The sequence below is a fragment of the Terrapene carolina genome, unplaced genomic scaffold (genome assembly GCF_002925995.2).
Source record: "Terrapene carolina triunguis isolate 2854851 unplaced genomic scaffold, T_m_triunguis-2.0 Scaffold146, whole genome shotgun sequence".
NCBI lineage: Eukaryota > Metazoa > Chordata > Testudines > Emydidae > Terrapene > Terrapene triunguis.
This window is the reverse complement of record NW_020664497.1, coordinates 4,044,624-4,056,301: the sequence shown is the minus strand read 5'-3', so window position 1 is coordinate 4,056,301 and position 11,678 is coordinate 4,044,624. Positions and strand designations below refer to the sequence as shown.

At 42.7% G+C, this 11,678-nt stretch overlaps 1 long non-coding RNA gene across 1 annotated transcript; it reads left to right on the top strand.

The window, feature by feature from the left end:
- Positions 1-923: 923 nt before the first annotated feature.
- LOC112113318 lies at positions 924-9,120 on the top strand. Its single transcript, XR_002908684.1, has 3 exons — positions 924-1,512; positions 6,858-6,966; positions 8,339-9,120. It is a non-coding gene; the product is annotated as an uncharacterized LOC112113318 (long non-coding RNA).
- The last annotated feature ends 2,558 nt before the right edge of the window (positions 9,121-11,678 follow it).

Genomic DNA, 11,678 nt, shown 5'->3' with positions numbered 1-11,678 from the left:
TCCCCTGAGAAATGTAGCTATACCGACCTAACCCCTAATGTAGACAGCACTAGATCAATGGAAGAATTGTTCCATCAACCTAGCTACAACCTCTCAGGGATGTGGATTACCTACACCAATGGAAAAATCCCTCCCCATTGGTTGAGGTAGTGTCTACAATGACGCATTATAGAGTTGTGCCGCTGTAGCATTTAAATATAGGCATACTGTTAGGCTTTGCCTACACTAGCACTTTTGTCGGAAAAAACACCCCCCTGACCGACATAAGTTTCACCGACAAAAGAACTGGTGTGGACACTGCCACTGCCATGGCTACCGCCACTTGTTGGGGGTGGTTTAATTATGCTGGCGGGAGAGCTCTCATCCGCTGGCATAGAGCGGCTATACGGGAGACCTTATATCGGCCCAGCTGCAGTGGTACAGCTGTGCCGCTGTAAGGTCCATAGTGTTGACATAGCCTTAGAACTTACTCCCATAATTGCCCTACACTGTCACTGCACTGTCAGTTTCTTATCATTTACACTCTCTTCTGTAAAAGCCACTTATGCTGTCTAGATTAGCCTGGAAGCTTCTTTATAAATCCAACATTTTGTACTCTATTTGTGAAAAATGAAAACTAAGACTATTGCGTTTGATTCAGTGCCATGCAGATTGTGCTAGTTAGGGCTATACTGCAGATCCAGTAGGAATAAAACAATACTTAATGAGTAATATTTTACCAAGATCGATACAAAATTTAATTAGAAGTGCAATACAAGGACTTTCACTTCTAGAGAACCAAGATGGTAGTAACCAAAAGTGGTTACCAGCGGATGTCTTTCCAATAGGCTATGTGAAATGAGTTGCTGGTATCAGTATAGTGATGTTCATCTCACAAAACCAACAACTCAGTTGCCACCTTTCTTAGCTGTGTCATTCAAGAATGTATTGGCCATTAAGGCTGAATTATTCCCTTACTACCAGAAATGGTTCCCCATGTCAGGGTTGAGATGTATCACCAAGGCAATGTAAACAGATTTGTATGACCACCAATGTCCATATGAAACCTTTTGTTAGTGCACGTTCTCATTCAATAATGTCTAAAACATTTCAGTTAATATATTGGTGCAGCGCTTGGTAGAAGATAAGAATGGATACAGAGTACCTCAAGAAATGCATAGGAAAATGCTTAGCTGAGGGACTTGCAGAGGTGGCAGAGCATCGGCCAGCAGACCCAATTAATTATCTGGCATACTGGCTTTACAAATACAAGAAAAATTTAAATAAAGAAGAAGAGGTGAATTTCCTTTCATTTAAAAAAAATCTTTTTTGACATTTAATCCCAACATGGCTGATTTTAGTTTCCATATTTTGTCATTGGTCAATGTCATAATTTTTCTGCAATGCTAGAGGAAGGTAGAGAGGGCCCAGCTGATACAAGATCGTGCAAAGGCCCTGTTAGAACTGGAAATGGTACAAAAACTGAAAGCAGAAGAGCTCCTGATCTGGCAGAAAACTGAAGCACATTATCAGGTCTGGCAGAATTTAATCTTGTGTACTACATTTTAAAACTGAAATCTTATTATCTTTACATGCTTAAGAAAATTGAATCTTAATAAAACTATTTAACACTTATCGCATTGTTAATCTAATAATGCAGTAGTTTTCATCTAAAATGTTTTTTTAATATTAAAAAATTAATCCTCACAATTCTCCTGAAATTAGCATAGATAGGTAAATAATTTTTATCCCCATTTTACAGACAAGAGATAAGGAATTCTCACAGTGTCCCCAATTACCTGCCTAAGAGGGAAATTTAGATTATAATCCAACAGCTCATATTTATATTCTTCATCCTTGCAATGTCCAGGCTTACACATATTGTCAGTTCCCTATCCGCTGTGTCACAAGTCATAAAAGCAGTTTGTCTACATTGGAAAATCTTTTCTAAACATTGGTAACACTGGTCCTGTTTCATCAGTGGTAGACACATTAGAAGTCCTAGTATAAAGAGACTGCCAGCATTTTGAATACCATGTCAAAATCACAGCTGACAAAATTTATGGATGATTCAAAGATGGGCAGAGTGGTAATGATGAGGAAGACAGGGCATTCATGCAGAGTGATCTGAATCACTTTGTAAACTGGGCCTATTCAAACAAAATGCATTTTAATACAGCCAGCTGCAAAGTTATACATCTAGGACCAAATAATTTAGGGCAGCGGTTCTCAAACTGTGGGTCGGGACCCCAAAGTGGGTCACCACTCTGTTTTAATGGAGTCGCCAGGGCTGGCGTTCGACTTGCTGAAGCCAAAGTCTGAGCCCCACCACCCAGGGCTGAAGCCAAAGCCTGAGTGCTTCATCCTTGGGCAGCAGGGATCAGGCTTCAGCTTCAGCTCTGAGTGGCGGGGCTCAGGTTACAGCTCCCCCACCCAGGGCCAAAGCCCTCAAGCTTTGGCTTCGGCCCCACTCCAGGGAGGCGGGGCTTGGGCTTCGGTCCCTCTTCCTGGGATCGTGTAGTAATTTTTGTTGTCAGAAGGGGGTCGCAGTGCAATGAAGTTTGAGAAACCCTGATTTAGGCTATACCTACAGAATGGTGAACTGTATCCTGGGAAGCAGTGACTCTGAAAAGGATTCAGAGGTCACAGTGGATGAGCAACTCAACATGAGCTCCCAGTGCAATGCTGTGGCAAAATGGGCCAATGTAATCCTTGGATGTATAAATGGGAGTAGTGAGAAGAATAGGGAGGTGATTTTTACCTCTGTCTGAGGCATTTGTGTGCCAGATACGACAATACTGCATACATTTCTGGTGCCCATATTTTAAAAAGAATGTTGAAAAATTGAAGAGGGTGTAAAAAAGAGCCACAACAATGATTTGAGGGCTTGAGAAAATGCCTTACAGCGAGAGATTTAAAGAGTGCAATCTGATTAGCTTATCAAAAAGACTTAGGCTATGTCTACGATAGCACTTTTGTCGGTAAAACTTTTGTCGTTCAGGGGTGTGAAAAAAACACATTCCTGACCAACATAAATTTCACTGACAAAAGCACTGATGTGAACAGCTCTCCCGTTAGATTAGAGCAGCTACATGGGAGACCTTATAGCGGCACAGCTGTAGCAGTACAGCTGTACTGCTGTACGGTCTGTAGTGTAGACATAGCCTGAGAGGTGCCTTGGTGACAGTATTAGAGAGACAAGGTGGGTGAAGTAATATCTTTTATTAGACCATCTTCTGTTGTTGAGAGAGACAAGCTTTCTAGCTTACACAGAGCTCTTCTTCAGGTCTCTTGATTACAGTATGTAAGGACCTTCGCAGGGAGAAGGGTACTAAAGGGTTCTTTGATCTAGTGGAGACAGGCGTAACAAGAACCAATGGCTGGAAACTGAACCCAAATGAAAAATTAGGCACACATTTTTAACAGTGAAGGTGATTAACCACTGCAACAAACTACCAAGGGAGATGCTGGATTTTCCATGTCTTGATGTCTTCAGATCAAGATTGGATGCCTTTCTGGAAGGTATGCTGTAGTCACACACAAGTTACTGGGTTCAATACAGGAACAGCTGGGTGAAATTTAATGGCCAGTGATACATAGGAGATCAGAATGATCTAATGGTCCCTTCTGGCCTCCAAGTGTTACGAATATGGCTTAAGAGATCTAACCAAAACACTTCTTTAATTGCTGGCAGCAGCCTTTGGTTAGTCTTCTCTAGGGCAGTGGTTCTCAACCTTTTTGGGCTCAAGACCCATTTGTAAATGTTTATGCCCTGTCACAACCTAGGAAATAGTCTGGGGGGTGGAGGCTCTGGGCAGGGCCGGCTCCAAGCACCAGCAAAGGAAGCAGGTGCTTGGGGAGGCCAATGGAAAGGGGCAGCACGTCCGGGTCTTTGGCGGCAATTTGGTGGTGGGTCCCTCACTCCCTCTCGGAGGGAAGGGCCCGCCACCGAATTGCCGCCGAAGAATGAAGCGGCGCGGTAGAGCTACCGCTGAAGTGCTTCCGATCGCGGCTTTATTTATTTATTTTGCTTCGCCGCTTGGGGCGGCAAAAAAGCTGGAGCCGGCCCTGGCTCTGGGGTGGTTTCGGTTAGGTTCTGCCCCCTTGGGGTGGGGGAAAGGGTCCTGCCAACACTCACCCCACAGTGGCAGCTCCTGCAGCTCCTGTGCTGTGGGGCTGGCTAGGCTTGGCTTTTGGCTCTGGCCATTGCAACCTCCAGGATTGTAGCACTGCTCTGGTTTGGCCCTACCCCCCTGACTAGACCAAATTTGTGTGACTTGTGACCTGGCCCATGAGTTTGCCACTCACTCAAATTTGGCCTACCCAGACTCCCATCATCATGACTGCTGGACCAAGCCTGAGTTGTGCTGGGAGCCCAGAGGCTGCAGTGCCTGCAGCAGAGAGGCAAGCCTAACTAGACTTCTGGGACAGGAGACACAGGAACTGCCACGCTACCCTTTGAAACATTCTGGCAGCCCAATTTTAGGTCCTGATCTACAGGTTGAGAAACCCTCCTCTAGGGCAGTGTGATAGGGTCTGCGGAGGGCCAGGTGGTCTAGTGGATGTGACATAGCCAGGGTACAAACTAAACTAACGAGTAGATGTGTCACTCCTGCCCTCTAATCTGGGGTGCTCTTTACAGTGCATTGCTGCTATGGCCTCCATTCAAGACTGCTCACAAACACCCACTAGCATGTAAGTTACTCAGAGCTATCTCTGTATGCACTTGCAGCCTGCCAGTCACACTCAGGCTCTTACCAACCTGAATTATACTGCAGGGTGACCCCAGTATACTCCCACTCCCAGATTTTTCCCCAGAAAGGTAGGTCTTGTACTGCCCAGCCCTCTCCTGGACAAAACAAGCTCGTATATAAAGTCTGTCATTTTATTAATAGAACTGATTTGCACTAATCTTGTTATCTCAAATGGAGTTACAAGAAACATATAGATAAAACACAACTATTGCCTAACCTAGCAAACCATGTTAAATTCAAAGCAAAGTTTTTCTCACCATATGTTCTCAAAAGTCATACCGGCCAAACTCCTTATACCAGGATCCCTTGTTCTGTGTAACGACTGCTTCCTTTGTTCCTACTCATACTGTGACTCGACTGGGGGGAGGGAGCAAGAGAAAGAAAGAGAAGGAGGAGAAAGGGACCCTTGGGGTGTCAGTCCAGTTCCTCACCTGTGTGTATGGGCTTAGCTTTGCCTTGGGTTTTCAATGTCCTTGCCCTCTTTTTACAGGGACTGAAGGCTGTGGGGAATGAGGCTTATACACCTCTTGCAGGAGGGGCACTTGATAAGGGAGCCCAGGCCCTCCAACTCCACCAGGTTCTGACTCAGGGCCCTATAAGAGCCAATCAGAGTCTGGCTCTCGGAGCACTCTTGGAGTTACCACCTGGGTCACTTCCTACCATCTGTCTCTCCTCATGGCTCCAAGTACAATAAAAGATAACAAAAGGGAAAAAAAGACAACTAAACCTTCAGCCCCAACCGGGCTCAGTCCCCTTCCTCCCCGGGAGACTTCTTCGACACCCTTGTTCAGGAGCCCTCAGGAAAGGTCTGTCTTCCTCCCCCATCTGAGTTGGGTTGCTCCCTTTTAAGCTTCCTCCCCAGCTAGAACATGCTGATCTGGAGGAGTGGGGCTATCTGGGTCCAGTATTGTCCTTAAACCCCCTTTGAGCCCAGCGTGGGGTTTGTGCATCCCATCAGAGGCTCACAAAGTCATGACCATTGGTGGAGTTGAACCAGAGTTAACAATGTAGATGAGACTCCAGGGGCTGACTCTCCATGACTTGCATGGCATCACACAACCAGCAACATGAGTGAAGTTGGACACTGCAGAAATGAAGAACAGAAGTGTGAGCTACAAGGAGATAATGTGCTGAATGTCATACTTAGCCTACCAATTTGAAGTTCTCAGCACTAAGGGCTGGTCTACACTACACAGTTAGCTCGACAGAAGGCAGCCTTCTGTCAACTTAATTATGTCAGTGTCTACACTACAGCCTTCCTGCCACCAATGCCCTACTACTCAAACATAATAACTCCACCTCCACGAGAGGTGTAAGGCTTATGTTGGTGTAGTTCAGTAGTTCTCAAACTTTTGTACTGGTGACCCCTTTCACATAGCAAGCCTCTGAGTGCAACCCCCCCTTATAAATTAAAAACACTTTTTTATATATTTAACACCATTATAAATGCTGGATGCAAAGCCGGGTTTAGGGTGGAGGCTGACAGCTCGCAACCCCCCATGTAATAACCTCCCAACCTCCTGAGGGGTCCCTACCCCCAGTTTGAGAACCCCTGGTGTAGTTAGAGTGACACAGCGTCTATGTAGACAGTGTCCCTTACATTGGCTGTTTTGTCAATTTTGCGGCTCCTGCTGGGAAATTGACAAGAAAGCTGCGCAGATAGAGCCCAGCTACCCACTGGTCCCTGGGAGAGCTGGGCTGCTGGACCCTGCTCCTGGCGGACCCCATTCCCAGCTGGGAGCCGGGGCGAGAAGAGGAGGCAGCTTCGGACTCCACTCTCATCTGTGAGCTGAGGTGAGAAGCCCGAGCTCCTCTCTCCCCTCCTCCCTGCCCTCCTTCAGGTGAGGATGTGCACCACCGACCCAAGGATAGTAGTGTGGACATACAGCCACCACAGTAATTATTGTGGTGATGCAAGTCAACCTAATATAGGTCGACTTAGGTTTGTAATGGAGACATAACCTTACTGTTAAAAAATATAGAAAAATATTCTGTATAGGGCTAATCCTGCTCCCTCTGCAGTCCATGGCAAAACCTCATTGGCTTAATTGGGAAAGAGATGAGGCATATAGTCTGTCTGTTTCTCTTTCTGTTTGTTTGAATCAAATGTAACTTTTATCTTAGAAGATAATTATTGAACAGTATCCAAGAAAGATGACAGCAGAACTGACCAACAAGTCTGGAACCCCTAATTTGGCAACGGTTGTAGAGGATGATGAGATTGTTATTTAGAGTAAGTATTATACCTAACAATACAAATAATGTCTAAACAGTTTTTCTCACCACATGTTCTCAACAGTCTTACTGGCTCCATTCATAGGTACTACAGTTAATGTTCCTTCGGACTCAACCTGCTTTGAGTACATAACACACTTTGAAAAAGTAGGTTGACATATACCACTAGACAAGCACCAATCTTTTTAGTCAAATATAGAATGACTTCAGCAACCTCTTTTTTATGTAAATAAATTTGTGTTTTAGATATAACATGATTTGTCCATAAAAATGTTTTTCTATAAAACAAGAAAACTTATTGCAACAAACAAGTAAAAAGACAGTCAATTTTTAATCTGCCTGGGAAACAATATGCTGGAAATGTACTGCTTTTTTCAGTTTAGTTAAGGAACAGAATTTATCATAGTTTTGCTATTTGTGGGACTTACATTATGAACCAGTTTTAAAAAAGAAAATATTCCTGGAAGAATTTTAATGTAAGAAAACCCAGCTAAACTTGAATAAAAGCCAGGTATTTAACAAAAAAAAATCACAAAGGTAATTTAAGTTTTGCAGCCAAATGTCTGTGTGTCTTTTTAAGTAATGTTGTGCCGTAGCCTGATTAAAGCTAGGAATTTCCAAAGTAAGGTAGTCTGACTCTATCTCCTTATCTATTAATTTCCTAGCTCACATTCATACACACCCCTGAACCTTGCCACTGCAGTGCAGGCTCTTTGTGAACACCAATAATTCTGTTGCAGGTGGAGGGCTGATGATATGCCTTTTTAAACAGGAGTGATACCTTATGAGTGTAACAAAATTGTAGTTTGAAGCAGAAGCCCTAGCATGAAACATCTGGCAAAAATCAACACCTGAGACCGTGGACTAATCTCTTAAGTCACTGCCATGGATGGTATCTACACTCACAGATGTATGTCTCTAGTTGGTGGTGGGAAGAAGTTAAGGGAGGGAAAACCTGACCTTAAATAGAATTTGTACACCTTCATCCAAAAAAAATGGAATATGTATTCAAAAAGCACACGGCTATACAAGAGTGAGAAAACAAGGATTGAAAATCAAATTATATATTGCCAAATGAAGAACAGTCATGGTTTGCAATTGAGTGGGCAATATTATGTGAATAGAAAAGAAACTGGATAAATGTACTGCATACTGACAAAATAAACTCATGTACACTAATTGGCTGTGAACTAGAGTTCCTTGTGCAACAAAATGTATCTGCTGGAGTCATGAAGGTACCTCTCCAGAGTGTATCAGAAATTAAGGAAGCAAATAAGATGCTTGGTGTGTTTTTAAAAAGCAACAAACTGTTCTAGCTTAATGTTAACCTCTGCAATTCACTGTCACAAGAAGTTCCTTCTCCCATCTAGTCAGAGAAGCTGCTTGAGTCCCATGATCCTGCTGACATCAGAAGCATTTCCTGTTTCCATCTTTAAAGGGAGCTGGATAGTTACAGTGAAAATAAATGGAGAAAATCTTGGACTTAAAAGAGGGTTGTGCAAAATCCATTCCTTTCCTCCTCTCTGAAAACAAAAGCGACCTAGTTATTCTTCGGGTTTTTCTTTTTCTTTCCTATCTCACTCTGAAATATTTACAGGAGCATAACATACATGTGGAATGTTTTTAAATAGTAAATGCATTAAGTTTTAATTTCAGCACATGAATGAAAACTTTATTTTAAAAAGTTTAAAGGAAAGTGATGAGAAAAACAAATTTCTTGTTATACTCGTTATGAACAATAAAAAAGTTGTAGCATTAGGTAAAAGACTAGATGATGAAGGCAAAAGGGTGGTAATGTTGGTGCCCTGGGAAAGGGATATATGGCTAGTGGGTGAAATCACTTGTCATTGGATATTGAAGAGAGATCAGTGGGTGAAGTTATAAACTATTAGGTAGAGGGGGACTTGGTTTGCTAAAATTCAAAAATGTCAGATGTCCTGTCCACATTTTAAAAACATGGCTAAATAAAGCTGGCTGGCTAGCTTAACTTTCTTTGTCTTCACAGTGTTGAATTCACTAGGTAATTGTTTCTCTTTCTAACTGTGGAAAATGGAATAACTGATATTTAATACTGTAAATGAGTGATTAATGTTTATTGATTACCAAACATCATTTATCTGACTCAACATACCTAATAAGAAAGAAAGACAAGGCGGGTGAGGTAATATCTTTTATTGGACCAATAGTTGGTGAGAGACATGCTTTCAAGCTACAGAGAGGTCTTCTTCAGGTCTGGGGGCAGATGTACATTTAAAACACTGCATTGGCACAGCTGCGCCACTGTAGCACTTAAATGAAGATGCTCCTATGCTGACAGGAGAGTGAATCAGCATAGTTAATCCATTTCCCAAGAGGTGGTAGCTGTGTCAGTGGGAGAATCCCTCCCACCGACACAGCGCTGTCTACAACGGGTCAGGTCGGTATAACTACATTTCTCAGGCGTTTGGATTATTCTACTGATGTAGTTATACCGATGTAAGTGTGTAGTGTAGACATGGCCTGGCAAAGGTACTCTCAGTGGGCAAGTCTACACTACAAAATTAAGTCGACCTAAGTTAGGTCGATGTACAGCCACCGCCGTAATTAAATTGCTTTTTCATATCCACACTACATTCCTTGTTATGGCTGTGCACATCCTCACCAGGAGCCCTTGTACCTATTTAACTGTCAGTGTGGGGCACTGTGGGAAAGCTTCTGAAAGGCATCAACAGTTGCTGTAAACAATACAGTGTCTACACTGACACTGGATTGACCTAACTGTGTCGACCTAAGCCTCTTAAGGAGGTGGAGTTAAGTCGGTGTAGTAGATGAGTTACATCGGTTGGAGCTACATTTTAATATAAATGCTTACAGAGTTAGGTCAACGTAACCTAACTCTGTAGTGAAAACCAGGCCAGAGTCATAGCACAATTGCAAGGTGGAATAGATAGTTTAGTGTAAGTAGTTATCACATATTGTAAGGGACCATTCTAGAGTGGCCTGTTAACACCTCTGCAGTCATAGGACAAAAAGAGGGAGTTAGTGGGTTACAGATTCTTGTAATAAGCCATAAATCCAGTGTCTCTATTCAGTCCACGATTTTTAGTGTCTAGTAAAGTTATGAATTTAAGCTCCCTGCCTTGTCTTTTGAAAGTGTGTGCAGGTTGCCTTTGAGGATGAGGACTGATAGGTCAGAAAGAGAGTGATTGCTTTGTGAAAAGTGTTTATCCACAGGTGATAGGGTGTTTTGTCTTATCATTTTCCTTGGTGAGTTCATTCGAGAGCGTAGTGATTGTCTGGTTTCACCCACATAGTTACTATTGGAACATTTAGTGCACTGTATGAGGTTTACCACGTTATGATAGGCATGTGTAGGATCCATGGATCTTCAAAGGTGTGTTGTGGCGGGTGTTGACCATTGTAGCAGTGGAGATATGTCTGCAGGTTTTGCATCTGTTGTGCTGGCAGGGTCTGGTGCCACTTTGAGTTGAGGTGTTCTTGTCTGTGGGGAGCTGGTTCCTGATAAGCTTGAAAGGGTTGGGAGTTGCTTGGAAGCCAGAAGTGGAGGCTCAGAAAAGATTTCTTTCAGGGTGGGGTCCCCATCAAGTATGGGTTGTAGTTGTTTGATGATTCCCCAATATGGAGTCCAGTGTGGTGTAACAGGTGACAACTAGGTTTGTGATGAGCGGGGGTTTTATTTCTGTACTGAAGGATATTTTCTTGGGCTATTTGGGTGGCCTCTTCCATAATGCAATCTACTTCTCTGATGGAGTGTCCTTGTTTGGTGATGGCAGTTTTAAGTGCATTAAGGTGTATATCCTGGACTTACTCCTCGCAGCATATTCTGAATGCTTGGCTGTAAGTAACAGATTTCTTGATGCATATAATATGAAAGAAGTAGTAGAAAAATAAAGACACAATGGACTGAGGAAATAAACCATTAATTCTTACAAAGTTAAAAATATAAGCATTGTCAAGAGTTAAGTAACTAGATAGGATTTGTGCTCATATCAGAGAGTGCAGAAAATTGTAGGTGGGGGTGGTTAATTATTCTTCAGGAATGAGTGCCATTGAATGAAACTTTGTCAATTGAAGTAGAAGAGCAAAACATTGTACCTGCAAGTGAGAGATTTTCAACTAAAGGTAGTGGCAATGATGATTTAAGTCCCCATTCCAGGCCTTTGAGCAACACCTCAACAGTGTTTTCTATGAATCACAAAATGATTTTTATAAGGATATTTGGCTCCAAAAGGCGAACTAAGGATCACATAGATGTGATTCAACCATACACTAAACCCAACTGTTGCATATAGGTACAAAATGTAAGAGCTGAATGTATTAAAATTCATGAATGAAATGAAATTGTTCATGCTTACTTGCTTATAGAAAAGTAACAGTATTTTTTGCCTGCAAATCTTTGCTTATAATTTCATAATCATGAAAGTGTTTTATTGCCATGTCATTGTAAACTTGTGGAGTAATTCTGTTTGTTTCAAGTGTTAGCTCTTGTACAAGTAAGAGCTGATGGTGTTTGGCTAGATCCTGGCACAGAGCAGACAAGCTACTGCAGTGTTCCCCACTCTGATCTGACAATTTACCTCAGCCCTAACTTGCTGCTTATTTATTATTTTTCCAGCTCTGATACTCTCCTGGTCAAATACTCCCAAGTGTGCTAGATTATAGGTGTGACGGGTTGGATCACAGAAACCCCCTTGGGAGCTGCCACCCAAT